The sequence below is a fragment of the Sapajus apella genome, unplaced genomic scaffold, assembly GCF_009761245.1.
Source record: "Sapajus apella isolate SASKATOON/1434 unplaced genomic scaffold, GSC_monkey_1.0 scaffold59, whole genome shotgun sequence".
In the NCBI taxonomy this organism is placed as follows: domain Eukaryota; kingdom Metazoa; phylum Chordata; class Mammalia; order Primates; family Cebidae; genus Sapajus; species Sapajus apella.
In genome coordinates, this window is record NW_022436999.1 from 12,504,963 (window position 1) to 12,522,546 (window position 17,584).

Consider the following 17,584-nt stretch of genomic DNA (forward strand, 5'->3'; position numbering starts at 1 on the left):
TTGTCCTGGGTCTCATAATCTTTTGGTGCCCACCTTAGGTTTCTCGAAACTTTCCAAGCAATAGGTTATTTTGAAATAGGACTTCCTAATCTGTGGACCACTGTGTTGCAATAAATTAGCCTAAAGAAGTCAACAGATAGCGTACATGAAATTCCCCAAATGGCCACTGTATTTGTTTCCTGTGGGTGCCGTAAGAAATTGCCACAAACTGGGTGGCTTAAAACAACAGAAATTTATTTTTCACAGTTCTGGAGGCAATAAGTTTGAATCGAGCTGTTGGCAGGGCGATATCCTCTGCAGAGGCTCTAGAGGAGCCTCTTTATGTCCTTTCCAGCTTCTGGTGGCTGCTGGCATTTCTTGGTTTGTGACTGCATCTTTCCAATCTCTGCCTCCTTCTTCACACTACTTTCTCCCTATGTGGATGGATGTGTGGTTGTGAAAACTCTTTCTGCCTGTATTTTATAAGGATTCATGTGATTGCTTTTTTTTTTTTTTTTTTTTTTTTTTAAAAAAGTGTCCCCCTCTGTTGTCCAGGATGGAGTGCAGTGGCACAATCATAGCTCACTGCAACCTTGAACTCCTGGCTCAAGCCACCCTCACACCTCAGCCTTCTGAGTGGCGAAGACTACAGGTCCATGCCATCACATCTGGCTAATTAATAATTTTTTTTTTTTTTTTGGTAGGAACAGGGTCTCTCTATGTTGCCTAGGCTAGTCTCAGACTCCTGGCCTCAAGTGATCCTCCTTCGCCTGGCCCTAGACAGTCTATTCTTATTACACACACTCACACACACATGTACATGCACACATATACACACACACACACATTCCTCTCCATTCTTCCCTCTGCTCTAGTTCATCTGTTGCTATTTATGCTCTTTTCTCATGTATTGCCCTCATCTGAAGTGCTAGGTTTCTTTCCTACTGGAAATACCTTTTTTTTGTTTGTTTGTTTTCCTTCTTATAAACGCATGGTCATTGAAATAAAAATCCAAGCACTATGGTTATATGGAGTCAAATATGAGTTTCTTATAGTGCCATTGTTAGAGATAACTACTATTAGTGGTAGGTGCATATCCTTATGGATGTTTTTCTCTATGCACAGAGACACACACTTTTTTCCCTTTGATGGAAATACCATCAAATTATCCATACTGTTTTATAACTTTTTCCTGATAACATTTTGTGAATATTTTTCTTGATCATAAATATGTTATCATTTTGAATGGCTACATTGTATTCTGCAGCATAAATACTACAACTTATTTAACCATTCCCTATTGATGTTTAAGTTAGTTTCATTTTTTCACCATTATAACAGTGAAGCAATGAACATCTTTATGCATTGTCCAATTTTTTCCTTCAAATTATTGGATGTTAAATGAATGGGTCAAAAGGTATACACATTAAAAAAATTGATGCATACTCTAAGCTGGTTGTTTTAGTTAAAGAAAAAATATTTTAAAAATCGATATAAACTTCCAAATTGCCATCCAAAAAGATTTTTACCAAGTTTTACTTCAACCCACTCTGTATAAGAGCGTCATTCCCAGCCGGGTACGGTGGCTCACACCTATAATCCCAGCACTTTGGGAGGCTGAGGTGAGTTGGTCACCTGAGGTCAGGTGTTCGAGACCAGCCTGACTGACATGGTGAAACCCCATTTCTACTAAAAATACAAAATTATCCACGTGTGGTGGTGCATGCCTGTAATCCCAGCTACTTGGGTGGCTGAGGCAGGAGAATCACTTGAACCTGGGAGGCAGAGGTTGCAGTGAGCCAAGATTGTGCCATTGTACTCCAACCTGGGCAACAAGAGTGAAACTGCCTCAAAAAAAAAAATTAAAAAAAAATTTTTTTAAAAGAGTACTATTCCCTCCTCACAGTCTGGTCATAATCTTCTTATAAACCTTTGCCAACCTGATAGATGAAAAATAGTTTCTCATTTTTTAAAATGGGCATTTCTTTATTAATGAGGTTACACATTTTTGTATATTTATGGGTCACTTATATTTATTCTTTGGAGAAGTTTCCAGTTATATCCCTCGTTTGGGATGTTTGTTCTTTCAAAATCATATGTAAGATCACTCCAAATATTAAGAATATATACTTTTTCTTGTCATGTATTGCAAATATTTCTTCACAGTTTTTCACTTGCCTTCAACTTTATGGCGTTGATTGCCCACAGGCAATCACCTATAGTTTTTACAAAGTCAAATCTATCAAATCCAGTTCTGCCCTGGGGTCCATGCTTAGTATTGCTAACCTTGCCAGCTATAAAAATAATTCATATTTTCTTCTACTACTATTCCTAGATTAAATACTGTTTAATACTTCTGGATTAATTTTGTGGTCTCTTGTAAATTTGAAATCTAACAGCCTTTTTTTTTTCTTCTTCAAATCATTTTCTGATTTCACCACCGTTATTTATTGATTGATCTATTCTTTTTCCACAGATTTGAAATGCCACCTTTATTACATACTAAATTTATATACATAGAAATTCTTCTGGGTCTTCTATTCTATTTCATTGATATGTGTATTTATTCCTATTGTTTCACAACTGCAACCGAAGTACATTTTAATATCTGGTAAGGTAAGTTATTTATCAGGTTTTTTTTTGTTTTTTGTTTTTGAGATGAAGTTTTGCTTTTGTCAGCCAGGCTGGAGTGCAATGGCATGATCTCAGCTCACTGCAACCTCTGCCTCCTGGGTTCAAGCAATTCTCCTGCCTCAGCCTCCCAAGTAGCTGGGATTACAGGTGCCTGCCACCATGCATGGCTATTTTTTATATTTTTAGTAGAGATGGGGTTTCGTTATGTTGGCCAGGCTGCTCTCAAACTCCTGACCTTAGGTGATCCACCTGCCTCAACCTCCCAAAGTGCTAGGATTATAGGTGTGATCCACTGTGCCTGGCCCTTCAGTAATGTTTTAAGAAAATTTTTTGGCTGTTCTGTGAAAATTTTCTTCCAGACAAACCTTAAGATCAGTTTGTCAATTTTCTTTCCACTATCTTAGAGTCCGGGGGGGGTTTTCGTGGAATTGTATTATATAAATAGACTAATTTGTGATAAATTACATCTTTGCAATGTTGAATGTTCCAGTTCAAATAGATGAAATGACTGTCATTTATTCTAATGTTTTTTTAAATGTCCTTCAGTAAAATTTTATAGTTTCCTCATGTAGGAAAAGCAGACATGAGATTTGAAAATGCACTGTGGTTTGAGGTTATTACTATAAAGGCCTTAAGTCCTATAGAAGTCCATAGATTACAAAGGCATCATTGTATTATGGAGTAGCACAACAATTAACATTTAGCATTGTTTAAAATAAATGAAAAAGTTTTTAAATTGAATTCCCTGTGTTGTAGATATAGATAATTGGAGGGGAAGAGGAGCAGAAAATGAGGCTAGAGTTTGAAGAACTGTCGGGAGCCGGGCTGTGACAACTGGCCTTTCCTATATCTCCCTAATCCTATGAATGCACCCAGTCTGAAGCCCCAGAAATAGTCTTTAATGAAATTGAGTGATTAGCCTGGAAAGGTATAGACCTCTCAATGAGAAATATTTGTGCTTAACTGGAGTTTAGAAATTATGTTATCTCAGTCAACAATTAGTAAGGAACCAAAGAGTTTTGATTATATAGTAAAGAATATGTAGGATTATTTTGTGTATAGAAATATAAATGCAATTAGAAACTCCAGGGGGAAACAAAATCTGTATAAGAAATTATAAATGAAATATGAAAAATACTAAAACATGCTTGATTATAATAAACTCATGAGGACTAAACAAAGAAAATTTAATTGACTGTGATACTTAGAAATGTGGTACAAGGAAGTTTTCAAGTGGTATGTACAGTGACACAAAATTTCATCATCTCTACTTCTCTGCATTTACCAGGACATGTGTAGGTGCAGGTGATAGAAACCCAACTTAGACTATCTTAAGTACAAAGGGAATTTTTTTCTTTTTGTGAAGGAGTTTTGCTTTTGTTGCCCAGGCTGGAGTGCAGTGGTGCGATCTTGCCTCACTGCAACCTCGGCTTCCTAGGTTCAAGTGATTCTGCTGCCTCAGCCTCCTGAGTAGCTGGGATTACAGGTGCCTGCCACCACACCTGGCTAATTTTCAAAAATATTTTTAGTAGAGATGGGGTTTCACCATGTTGGCTAGGCTGGTTTTGAACTCCTGACCTCAAGTGATCTGCCTGTCCACCTCGGCCTTCCAAAGTGCTAGGATTACAGGTGTGAGCCACTGTGTCCCACCCAAAGGGAATTTTTTGATTTGCACAACTGAAAGTCCAGAGGGAGTGGATTTTTCCTTATCTGTGACTGTTTTTCTTATAAGGACAGTTCTTAGACTTTATTCTCTCAGAAGTGCATATTAATTGAATTGCGATCATAGCCATTATAACAAACAGTTGCTATAACCTATTTGTTTTGAGTGCCAAGGGGTGTGTAGGGGGGAGCAGGAGGGTGGTGGAGTTGGGCCTGTACTCATAGAGGCTACAGTATAGTGGGTGAGATAGATATTTGTACTATAATTACACAAATAATAGATAATTGAAACTGTGTTAATTGCTATGAAGGATAAGTGCACAAATTATGAGTGTTTATAACAGACATTGTTGAGACTGTGATACTTGAGTTTAAAGTTGAAGAATGAGTAGGAGGTTATTAAATAAAGAAGGATAGAGCATTCCAAGCTGAGGAGTAAGTACAGTAAGTACAATATCCCTGTGATGGAAAGAGTATGTTAAGAACTGAAAGGAGTTCATAAGGATGAATTGCAGAGGAAGGCAAAGTTAGTATAGTATGAAGATGCAGAGGTAGGTAGGGACAGGACCATAAAGGTCCCTGTAGGCCATGATAAGAATTTTGTCCTTGACTAGGACCTGTGCTTTCCAGCTGAAGGGGGCTAAATTTCTCAACTCCAGTAACTTGTGCTGTAGGCCAGATAACTGCAGCTTTCCCCAGAACCCAGCGTTTGCATCATGTTGATGAATAAGCAGGTGAAATCCCAGCACATCACCTTGGAGAAGGACCAGGGTGAGCAGTAGTTGCAGAACTGACACGGAGTTTGCAGATTCAACCTGGTGGCACTAGTGGCAGGGGAGCCAGGTACTCCAATGACCAATCTAGGAAATAGCCATAAATTGAATGAGAATGAAGCAGCGGTAAAGCAGCTTCATTGGGAGGGGACTAACAACTGGGGACGCTGTGCAAAGTTCTTTAGCCTCTCTCAGTTCTTGAAACATAAGAAAAATTGTACTAAAAATCCACCTGTCTTAATCATGTATGACAGTGAGGAGCCAGTGCCTTAAGAAGATTTTTTGGAGCTATACTGGGCCATCGGCCACCCAGTCCAAGCAGTAAGAATGGTCACAGGGAGGATGGTGGCAGCTAAGGGGACATAAAGGAGAAGCTGGGTGCAGAGTCTGTCATGTACTTAAAGACAGACACTACCCTGCCACCTGCACCCCAGAACATAAGCTATTTACCCAAAGGCAAAGTGGCCAACACTAATGTGACTCTTCAGTCACTATAAGGCAACAAGGTATGATGAACCAGCTTCTGTGACTAGCACCAACAGTATCCTGTGGGTCCTTGAGCAAATCCTGTGTCTGTAGCAGCTATAGCAGATCCAGCTCACCTAGCAGATCTGAATTCAGGTGAACATATGGGTCTCCTGCACTCACATGGGGGCAGGGGTGTGATACCCTGTACACCTTGGGCAGCCACATGTTCCAACAGGTTTCTGCAGCTGTGGCTTTGCTCAGCCAGAAAGCTGGAAGACAAGGTCTGTCTCTGGATGTCTTGAAACAAGCCAACCTACCTCATGCCAACATCCCTTCCACAGCTAGCTCTTTTTCCCCAGGACTGATACCCTTCACTCTAAAATGGGATGAGACACATGTGCTCCTGAATGTCATGTCTTGCCTCCCGAGTACTTTGCTACCTCACATCCTGGACTCTGTGCTCTTCCAGAGTTCTTTCCATATTCTACACTACAGTGCTACCACCAACCACCACCAACCCCAATGAATGTCTCATTTGCCACTGAATCTTAAGCTGCTATAACTCCCTCAAGAAAGGGAAAAGGAAGCCATGGAAGATCTCGAGGTGAATGTCAAAGCCAAAGACAAAGCCATTAAGTATTGTAGCAAGCTTTTGGGGACTGATAGCTCTTTGTAGATCAAATTCTGGAGAGAGACCCTTCATGTTCTCCGTCTGTGGTCATGGGTTCACCACCAAGGGTAACCCAAGGATCACTTTCTCAGATAGTTCCAGGACAAAATGGGAGTAGTAAATGGCATTCCCATGCACTCTTTGTACCTGTGCCCATAGATGAATTGAGTCTCTCTCTCTCTCTTTTTTTTTTTTTAATTATACTTTAAGTTCTGGGATACATGTGCAGAACATACAGGTTTGTTACATAGGTATACATGTGCCATCTATATTAGGTGTACCCATCAACCCGTCATCGACATTAGGTATTTCTCCTAACGCTATCCCTCCCATAGTCCCCAGGCCCCAGTGTGTGATGTTCCCTTCCCTGTGTCAATGTGTTCTCATTTTTTTTTTTTTTTTTTTTTTTTGAGACGGAGTCTGGCTCTGTTGCCAGGCTGGAGTGCAGTGGTGCGATCTTGGCTCACTGCAACCTCTGTCTCCCAGATCCAAGTGATTCTCCTGCCTTGGCCTCCTGAGTAGCTGGGATTATAGGCACTTGCCACCAAGCCCAGCTAATTTTTGTATTTTTAGTAGAGACGGGGTTTCACCATGTTGGCCAGGCTGGTCTCAAACTCTTGACCTCATGATCCACCGCCTCAGCCTCCCAAAGTGCTGGGATTACAGGCATGAGCCAGTGTGCCCGGTGTATTCTCATTGTTAAACTCCCACTTATGAGTGAGTACACGCAGTGTTTGGTTTTCTGTTCTTGTGTTAGTTTGCTGAGAATGATGGTTTTCAGCTTCATCCGTGTCCCTGCAAGATATTACACTTTTCCCACGGTCTTCGCAACCCGCAGACCAGGACATTCCCTCTGGTGCCTATGCCACCAGAGTCTCTCTTTAGGCAGCAAACCTGTCTTTGTAACAGGGATGCCCTCCATAGGTGAACCTCAAAATCTCCCTTCGGGGACTAAGCTCAAGGACCTCATCAGTTAACTGTTGCTTGATGACCTGTCACTCAGATCTTCTTCGGAATGTAAGGTTAGACTCACACAACCTGGGGTAGGACCAAACTATAATTCCCCAAGAGTTGGCAGCCTCCAAGGGAGTGGAACCCATGAACTAGGGTCAGAGGCCCAGAAATTGCAGCGACTGCTGGAGAACATTGACAAGTCCACCACCAACCCCAATGAATGTCTTATTTGCCACTGAAACTTAAACTGCTATATCTACCTCAAAATGCATTACCATGCCTACGTTGGGGAGAGACTGTTCCAGTGTAAGATCTATGGCCAAGCTTTTTCTACCAAAGGCAACTTGAAGACATACCTTGGGGTTCAGCAGTCCAACACATCTATAAAGTTGTGCCTTATCAGTCAAAAGAAATTTACCAGTGTGGTCATGTTGTACCAACATATTCACATGCTGGAGAATCTTTGTGATTTTACTGGTCTTGAGCCAGTGATGGCCAGTGAGAATGGCAATATAAGTGCCATCTATCATGATGATGTTGTAGAAAGCATTGATGTAGATAAAGTCAGCTGCCAGGATGCTCCCAGTAGCTTCTTGAAGGTCCTTGTACCTCCTCCTAGAATCCACTTGGCATCACCTACTCTAACTACCCGATGGCTTCCCTAGATGTGGGTTCTGCCCATTTTAGCCTGCAGTGGTAGAGCAGCTGAAAAAATGGTCCAGTGGAGAGCCAAAGTCCAGATGCCATGGGAACCATGGCTTTCTAGGCACTCTACCCAGTCAATAGTTAAGCAGAAACTATCAAATCAGAGTCTCCTGATGCTAGTGCAAAGCTGAGAGCTCTGACAATAGCTGCACTGAGATGGAAGGTTGAAGCGGTCTCCCATTAATATTCATACAAATACAGCCCATCTATGTCAGAGTTGAGTTTCTGACACATTTATCAGACCCTTGGCCATGTTCTTGGACTGACACCTTTTTAGCAGCCCAATCATGCAGACAGGCCAGGCAACATAGCTGCACATGATGTGGGAAGAATTTCTTGTCTGCTAGTGCCTTCAGATTAATGAATAAGCTCACACTGGAGAGAAACCTTTTGTGTGCAACATATATGGGCTACTTTTTGCCACTAAAGGCAACTTGAAGGCCACTATATGGTGCATAAGGTAAACAATAACTAGACATACCATGGAAAGAACCCAGCTATCAAGAGCAACATAGATGCTCTTGTTCTTGCTTATCATGGATGTTAGATATGAATGGAAAGAGAGTCTCAGATAAGTTTTCCAAGGAAACTCTGGCCCCTTTAATGAATGTAGACCCTGTCGTGTGGAACCAGTACAGCAGCATGCTCGGTGGTGGCCTCGCCATGAAGAACAATGAGATCTCTGTGGTTTGGAGCAGCAGTGTTGACACCCTTCCGGTATCCCTGTTTTCATTGTGAATGATGTACTGTCTCCAAGATAGTTAGCTCCCAATCAGGTATTAGAGCCAATGTGGAAAAACCAAGAGCTACTGACTGTTTCTAAACACCAGCTTCCCTCACTTCTTGGAAGAAAACAAGACTGTGGACAACTAAGCCAAATGGGAACCTGTGTAGAAGGAGGAATGCAGCTGGTGTAATCTCTAGGATCTGTGCTCTTTTTTTTTTTATTTTTATTTTCTTAAGAAACCCTTCTCCATTTCCTGTTTTCCTTTTTCTTACTGATATGCAAATGATGTCTACAGTTGTGTTTGCAACCTCAGGCAGCCCTACAATCACAATTGTTGCTATGCTGCTTTGCAAAAAATAAAAACAAAAAAGGAAAAATTAAAAAAAGAATTTATACCAACACAAATACAGACTAGAATTTTTTTTTTTTTTTAATTTTGGAAGAAGTGGGCCTTGAAAGTAGCTTTGTCACTTGTGGCGAACTACACATAGAAACTCTGTACACCTAGAGTAACTGTTTCCAAAGACTGTCACCTATTTCAAGGTGGAACAGTTGGAGTTTATTGAACCAAGTGGAAAAGATAACTACTTAGCATAACTGGGGGAAGGGGTACTGTATACTTATAAGGTAACTGTATTTGGCTGAATGGACAAGATCTGTCATATATTTAGGTACCTGTTTTATGTGCCATCTAACCATGTAGCTATCTTTTGTTTTGTTTTGAGTGTACCTTTAAAAAACTCCAAAATACTAAGGTTGTAGAATTACAAAGTTTCTTTAACCCTAGAACCTTAAGTAGGATACTCTCATATGGACTTATTTTAGTCCTTAGGGAGTCAATGTGTGTGTTGCTGCTTATTTAAATACAGTTCATTTGAAGCCCCAAGTGTGCCAATGCCCTTCCCACACTTCCCAGATGCTTTCATCTTCCTGAACACTAGAAGAGGTGGGCACCTGAGTGGGGAATATTAGGTGACATAATTCAGTTTGCCAGTGCCTAGTCTATTGAAAATCTGGGTTTTCATTCTAGAGATGAAACTCATGGAAGGGCATGTTTTCTATCACAGGTTCACATACTAATTAAAAAAAAATTTCATTGGTGAGGCTGATGCCAGGTAATTATGAAGATTTTTTTCCTAAGTATTTCATGGAGGCTACAAAGTTGAAATGGGCAAGTGCTGTCTGTGAAAGCTTTATTTTATCTACTTCATTTATTTATTTATTTTATTTTGAGACAGGGTCTTGCTCTGTCACCCAGGCTAGAGTGCAGTGGCATAATCTTGGTTCACTGCAACCTCCACCTCCCAGGTTTAAGTGATCCCCCTGCCTCAGCCTCTTGAGTAGCTGGGACTACAGGCGCACACCACCACACCCAGCTAATTTTTTGGGGTTTTTTTTGTTTGTTTGTTTTTTGGGTAGAGACAAGGTTTTGCCATGTTGCCCAGGCTGGTCTCAAACTCAAGTGATCTGCTTGCCTTGGCCTCCCAAAGTGTGGGTATTACAAGTGTGAGCCACTGCACTGGGCCCATACTTCATTTATTTTCTGTTTCTGTATCCATAGTCTCTATTTTCTTTACTTTATGACTGCTGAAGGATTCCCAGGTCCTGTCTTAAACCTAAGGATTGATGTATTGGTGGGAGCAGCTGAACATTCAAGATGTTTTTATTTCTTTTTTAAAAATTCACTTTTTTATATGTGTTAATATTGAGCAAATGATACAATAACAGCTTTACAAGGAAGAAGAAAAAAAGACCCTAACTTTAGGGTGGAAAAGTCTTTTCTAGTCCCATGGAAAGCCTTCATTGAAGGGCACACTGTTACTCAAAGTTTTGTCTCTTAGTTATTATATCTGACTTTAGGATCCATTTTTTTTTCTTTTTTCTTTTTTTTTTGGCCAAGTTTTGCCTTTCTTTCTGGAATTTTAAGAGAACAAAATAACAGTATCCGTTCACACTGTGAAGTGAGTATTGTTGCAGAAAACACACAAGTGGCTTTCTCACTATTGAGCTAGTAATGCCTTGTGAATACATGATCTATAGAGAAACACCTATAGTTTTAACTGCTGATGCTGTCTGTTGAACAATAAATTTTGAATTTTTTTCCCAATAAAAAGGTATTTTGTCCTTAGAATGATAGGAACTCATTAACATATTAACATGCTTTAACATAGGGCTATGTGTGTGTGTATGAAAGAGAGAGAGAGAGAGAAAGAGAGAAAGAGAGAGTGAATATTTGCATTTAAGAATTTCTCTGTCACAGGATGCATAGAGAATGGGCAAGAGGGCTAGAGTAGATATGTGGCAAAACCAGTGTGGAAGCTAGTACAATAATCCAAGTGAGAGAATGGATTTAGATGGTGGCAATTGAAATGGAGGAAAATGGATGGAAGATAATTCAGAGAAAATGTCTTTATCTTTGGAAGATATTTAAGAGGAAAAATTGGTAGGATTTATGATGGATTAGATGTGGGGAAATGATAGGAGAGGAAGGTTGTCAACATTTAGGTTTCTGGTACATACAAATAGATTCTGGTCCCATTAATGTAAAGAATGAAGGAGGTCAGCATTAGTGGGGTGAATACAAAAGCTGTGTTTGAACTTGTGCTATGGTTTGAATGTTTGTGTCCCTCCAAAATTCATGTTGAAACTTAATCCCTAATGCAATAGTATTAAAAGGTGTGATGACAGATTAGTATTAGTGTCCTTATAAAAGGGATTGAGGGGGATGAGTTTGTCTTCTTCACCAGGTTGGGACATAGCATTTGTCCTCTTTGGAGGACAGCAACAAGGCACCGTTTTAGAAGCAAAGAGTGCATCCTTACCAGACACTGAATCTACCAGTGCCTCAGTATTGGAATTACTGACCTCAAAAACTGTGAGAAGTAAATTTCTATTGTTTATGAATTACCTAATTTGTGGTGTTTTGTTACAGCACCGAATGGACTAAGAGCTTATCATGTCAGCAATTAGACACATGGGTCTGGAACTCAGAGGATAAGTGTCATGGACAGTTGCTATTCTCTTTGACTGCTCAGCATTTAAATCCAGTTCTTATGTTTGGAGAATATTTTACCCTAACAGTCTGGGAGGAAGAAGAGATTTATGTGTCATAGGCTTCTTTAATGAGATATAACTACCCAAGGTTTTGAATTGGAATGAATGACACCAGCAAGTATGCCTTTGGAAGAATCCTCTTTCTTAACATGTGATAGCTAAAGTAAGACAGAGTTTGTAGGGCAGTTGTGGTAGTTCTTATGGTAGTGGTGTGAGCTGCAGCCCTCAGGGCTTGGTTGCAGTGATGGTGTCTTGACTACCAAATCTGTGGTGTGAGTTTGGTTATTGCTTCTTGCTGTATAGTACATGAGTCTGGTTCTCTAGCTATTCTGAGGAGTTTTATATTACACAGTATCATTTTTTATTATTTATTTATTATTATTTTTTAGAGACAGGGTTTTACTCTGTTGCCTAAGCTGGAGTGCAGTGGTGCGATTATAGCTCACCATAGCCTTGAATTCCTGGGCTCAAGTGATCTTCTTGCCCCAGCCTCCCCAGTAGCTAGGACTACAGGTGTGCACCAATTTTTTTTTTTATTTTTTTTGTAGGGATGGAGTTTCTCTGTGTTTCTCAGGCTGGTCTTGAATTCCTGAGCTCAAGCAATCCTTGCACCATGACCTCCCAAAGTCCTGGGATTACAGGCATAAACCACCATGTCTGGTCACAGTATTCTTTTAACAAAGTTTACCTTTGCTTAAATCAGCCAGAATCAATTTCTGTTGTTTGCAACTACTGACTTGGATTGACACTAGAGGTCTGGGCTCGAGATATACATTGTGAGTTACCTGTAGAGTGGTTGCATTAGAAACCAAGCACAGGGAGGACAGATGAGAAAAGGCCTAGGACTAAGCCTGAGATTTACAACATTTAATGGCTGAACAGAAGGAGAGAAGGCTGAAACAGAAGATAGAGAGAATTATGAGAGATGAGAGAAAAATCAGGTAGCTACTATGGTGTTTTAAGAAGAAAAAGTGATAAATACCATTGAATGCTGCAGAGGTCAAGCCAAGTAAGGACTGAAACATGTTCACTGGATTTAGTGTCATGAGATCATTGTCATCTTAGAACAAATTTTATGGCATAATGTCATTGGGAGGCAGATTGGAGTAAGAAATGAGTTAGGAAGGAGACTGAGTTTAGACAACCATTTAGAAAGCAGATTGGCTGTGAGAGAAATATGATGTTGACTCATAAAACATTTAATGTCTAGGGAAGATTCTGTCTTTCATTTTCTGGTAGAGACTTGACTTTGTGTAAAGCTGACGAGAATGATCTAATTAAATGGAAGAGATTGAATATACATGAAAGAAAAGGCATATTTGATATTTTAGCACTTCTGAGGAAGCAAGAGGAGATGGTACTCAAATACAGGTGGAGGAATTGGCTTTAGGTAAGAGGAGAGATAGCTCCACTATTGTAACAGAACAGAAGGAGGATAGAATAATGAAGATGTAAGTAGGATCATATGTTTGGTAGCTGGAATTTGAAGAAGTTTCATTCCAATATGTTCTATATTTTCTATATACCATGTGCTGGGCATTATGTTAGGGGCTGTATAGTAACCATTTTCTTTAATTGTTATAACCATTCTATGATGTTGGAGTTATTTACAATTCTCATTTTATATTTGAGGAAACGAAAGCTTGGGTTAGAAACTTGCCCAAAGTTTTGACTTAACAGATGACAGATCCAGAAGTTAAATCCTTATCTGCCTGACTGCAAAGGTTGTTTATAGAGTTAATTGGATGCATACAAAGAATATATTAAAGAAAAAATCAGCAAGACTTTGTGAATAATTATTTATGGGAATTGACTTTGAATTTGGATCAAGTTTAATCAAAATAGATGAAAAAGCATATAAACATAAATATTTGGATAACTCCTTGATAATAGCATAGGACTGGAAGTATAGATTTGGAAATCATGAGCACTGGTGTGATAATTGAAGTTACTGTGAATGCATGATCCCCAAAAAAGAGAAGGGTAGACTTAAGGGAAAAAAATTTTGGTAAGAGTCCATGGTGATGATGAGAGGAAAAGAAGTAGAAGAAGAAATCTGAGGGGCAGATAGGAAAGGTGAGAGAACTAGAAGAGAGTAATGTTTTGGAAATTAGGATTGCAGAGAGTTTTAATGGAACCAAATATGGAAGAAAATTAGAAAAAGAAGGAAGGAAGGAGAGTAAGACTGAGAAAAGACCATAAGATTTGGAATTGAAATGTTGTCTCAATGACCTGAGAAAGTAGTTAAATGTAGTGGAGATAGTAATTGACTTGAAAAGTTCAATTAGGAAATGAGTAAACATGAATTGTAGGTAGGAGACACAAGCTTCCTATTAGATAAATTAGGCAATAAAAGGAAGAAAAGGAATACTGTGCAATTAGAATGAGCAGCAGTTTTAAGTAATGGATTTCTTCAGATTCTTGATTATGGATCAAGAGGCAAAGGTGTAAATAATAGATAACAAAAAATTTGTCTTATGGGAGTACTTTACCAGAAAATGATTTGTTAGGATAAATGTTTACCTAAGTCAAAGTTCTCTAACTTTTCAAATGGAGCACTATAATTCATTGGAGTGAGAGGGAATAGGGAGAGGGGAAAATAAAATTTATTTAAAACTCTCCAGTAGATGGAGCATCTTCATTGCTTTTCCAGAAGAAAATTTTGGAAAGGAATAAGGTAGGTGGTAGTGGTGTTGGTAGAACTTAGGTATACTCTTATCAGGGTAACTAGGTTATGTATAGGTGTGAATTTAATGGTAAATAAATTGATTTTCAGATTTCAATAAGGTGGTGTTTCTAGATTTCTACAAATTTTCATAAGAAAATCTAATGTTAAATTGAAGTGAATTAACTTTTCACCTACTAAATTTTCTTGACAGTCATAGCAATGTAGTGCCAGCAAGACAAAATAGCTTTACTCTTTATATTTGTTTTCTTATGTTTTCCTAAAAAGAAGTAAATAAATATATTATAAACAAACATAATGAGAGTAAATTTGGGTTAACATCTAAAATATGGAACTCAACTCAGCAAGAAAACAAACAATCTGATTAAAAATGAGCAAAGGACCTGAACAGACATTGCTCAAAAGAAGATGTGCAAATGGCCAACAGATATGTAAAGAAATGCTCAACATGAATAATCATAGGGAAATGCAAATCAAAACCACAATAGGATACCTTACACCTGTTAGAATGACTATGATTAAAAAGACAACAAGTGTTGACAAGGATATGGAAAAAAGAAAAGTGGTACACTCTCAGTGAGAATGCAAATTGGTACCGCCATTATGGAAATAGTGTAGAGGCTTCTCAAAATTTAAAAATAGAACTATCATAAGATCCAGCTATCTTACTTTTGAATATATATCAAAAGAATATAAAATCACTGTGTGGAACATATGTCTGTGCTCTCGTATTCACTGCAACATTACTTACAATAGCCAAGATATGTACTCAACCTAAGTGTCCATTGACAAATGAATGGATAAAGAAAATGTGGTGTGGGTGCACACACACACACACACACACACGGAATACTATTCAGCTTCAACAAAGAAGGAAATCCTGTCATTTGTGACAACATGGATGATGGATGAACCTGTGGGACATTATGCTAAGTGAAGTAAGTCAGGCACAGAAAGACAGATACTATATGACTTCACTTGTATGTGGAATCTGAAAAGGCTGAGCCCACAGAAGCAGAATAGAATGGTGGTTGCCAGCAGATGGGGGAGGAAAGAGGTGGAAATGAGGAAACATGTTGGTCAAAGGGTACAAAGTTTCAGTTAGGCAGAGTCAATACGTTCTGGAGATCTAATGTACAACACTAGCGACTATAGTTAACAATACTGTATTGTGTCCTTGAAATTTGCTAAGAGAGAATATATCTTAAAGGTTTTCACAACACTCACTCAAAAATGATTACATGAGGTGATGAATGTGTTACACAAATTAACTTGATTGTGGTAATCATTTTACAATGTATGCATATGTCCAAATATTATATACTTGGTAAACAGAATTTAGATTTGCCAATTATACCTCAATAAAGCTGGGAAAAAAAAGTAAAATATTTTTCACACACACAAAAGAATAAATGTAAATTCTTACATTATCAAAACATACGTTAGTTTTGATGGCTATTAATACCAGCTAGTGAGCAACCTGACAGCACAATATAATGAAATTGGTAATGCATATCTGATCTGCAGCACTTAAGCAAGAAAAACTTCTGAAACCTTTTTCACTTCAATATGCTGTTTTACAAGCTTTGGTGACTTAAGACAGTTATTGAGATCATTTAGGGTTAAAAACATTTCTACCAGAAATATACAAAGGATTGAGGCACTTTGGAGGACTGAACTGCTTAAATTATTTTGTTTTCACTCTTTATGTCACTTTGGATAGGTAGACAAAGCCTAAGAGCATAAATTACCTAAAGATAGCATTTTGGATGGAAAATGTGCTTTATTTGAGACTGAGCAAATGAATCAGTCTCAAAACGTCCATTCAACCAACATGTATTTGAATTGTGCTTGCTTTTCAAGATGTTTTGAAAAACGCTGAATTCAGAATTAAATTTTGATTATTGAATCGAATGTTATTTACTGTCATGTTAAAGTTAATGTATTGCTGTACTCCAAAATATGTTTAAAAACTTGTTACAAGAGTAATAAATAGGCTTTAAAAAACACTTGTCTTCAAGACAACAGGAGGGTCCCTGACAGGTCTCCACTCCTTTGAGGGCCCTCTCTCTGACTCCAGCACCCACTTCTCTGGTTTTACTGGGCTTGTTCAGTGCTTCCACCCGCGAGGAAGGAGCGATTGTCCCCGCGCAGGTCTCGTTCGGAGCGCGATCTCGCTGCTCTTCAGCGCGATCTGCCGCTCCGGCGGCGTGCTCCGCAGGGTCTCTCAAGGCTGGCGCCAGGGGCGTGGGGGCGGGGCTGAGCGAGGGCAGTCCAGGACTCCGGTCGTTTGGAGTCAGGGTCAGCTGGGGCGTCTCCGGGCCCGGGGATTCTGAGTGGATTTTGGGATCCCAGGGAGGGAAGGTGTGGGCGTTCGGGTCGGGGGCCAGAGGGGCCGTTTAGGTGCGTGGGGAAGGGAGCTGTGTACGGCGGTTTTTCTCTGGGCGGGCGGCCCTGAAGGGGAGCAAGTGAGTGGGTGGGCGGGTGCTGGCTGGCCCTGCCCCTCAGAACAACTGGGGTCGCCTTATCCCACGGGTTGGTGCTGCCCGTGGCTGTGGGCGCGGCCGGGCGGGGTGGGGGGCGGGATACAGTGTTGCGGCCTCGGGCGAGGGGTCTCCAGGACAGGAGGCTGTGCGGGTGGGAGTTGGCTGGGGAACTCCCATCGCGAAGCGAGCGGGCTCTGGCTTCTGGGCTCTGAGGCGAGCGGGAGACAAGAACCCCGCCTCAGGCGTACCTTGTAATGAGAGTCGACAGTCCTGTGAAACCTCCACTTTTTAGATTCTCCGTGGTAAATTCGTAATTGCGAAATCGCACTGTTTCTCTAGGTTTTACCTGGCTGTTGGGGAAGAGCTTTCTTAGAATTTTGCTACACGTGGTCGTACACACGCCACCAAGGAGCATATTCAGAGGCTTATTTTAAAGGGCATATCCTGTGGAGAAATCTGGGTGTCCGGGTACCCTGGAAGATCCGGAGGCTTATTGCAATCCCAAGCCGGTTATGCGGGCGCCTCCCACCCCGTCCCCGAAGTTTCAGTCAAGCCCCAACTCAACAAAGATTTCTAAAGTGCACTTTGGCCTTGGCCCAGGAACGGGCTGGGAAAGTCGCCTTGGGCTCAGGGGGCCTCTCTCCTTACAGTTCTGGCTCAGCCCACATGTTCCTGTGAAGAATGCTATATTTAAAAGGTCGTTACCGAATACATGCTGTTTTGCATATGACTTCAGAAAATCTTTCCTTATAAATATATATTTTTTCATTTAACATAGTATCCAAG

At 40.1% G+C, this 17,584-nt stretch overlaps 1 pseudogene; it reads left to right on the plus strand.

Annotated features, from left to right (window-relative positions):
• The first annotated feature begins 4,695 nt into the window (after nt 1-4,695).
• LOC116528612 lies at nt 4,696-6,064 on the plus strand (annotated as a pseudogene).
• The last annotated feature ends 11,520 nt before the right edge of the window (nt 6,065-17,584 follow it).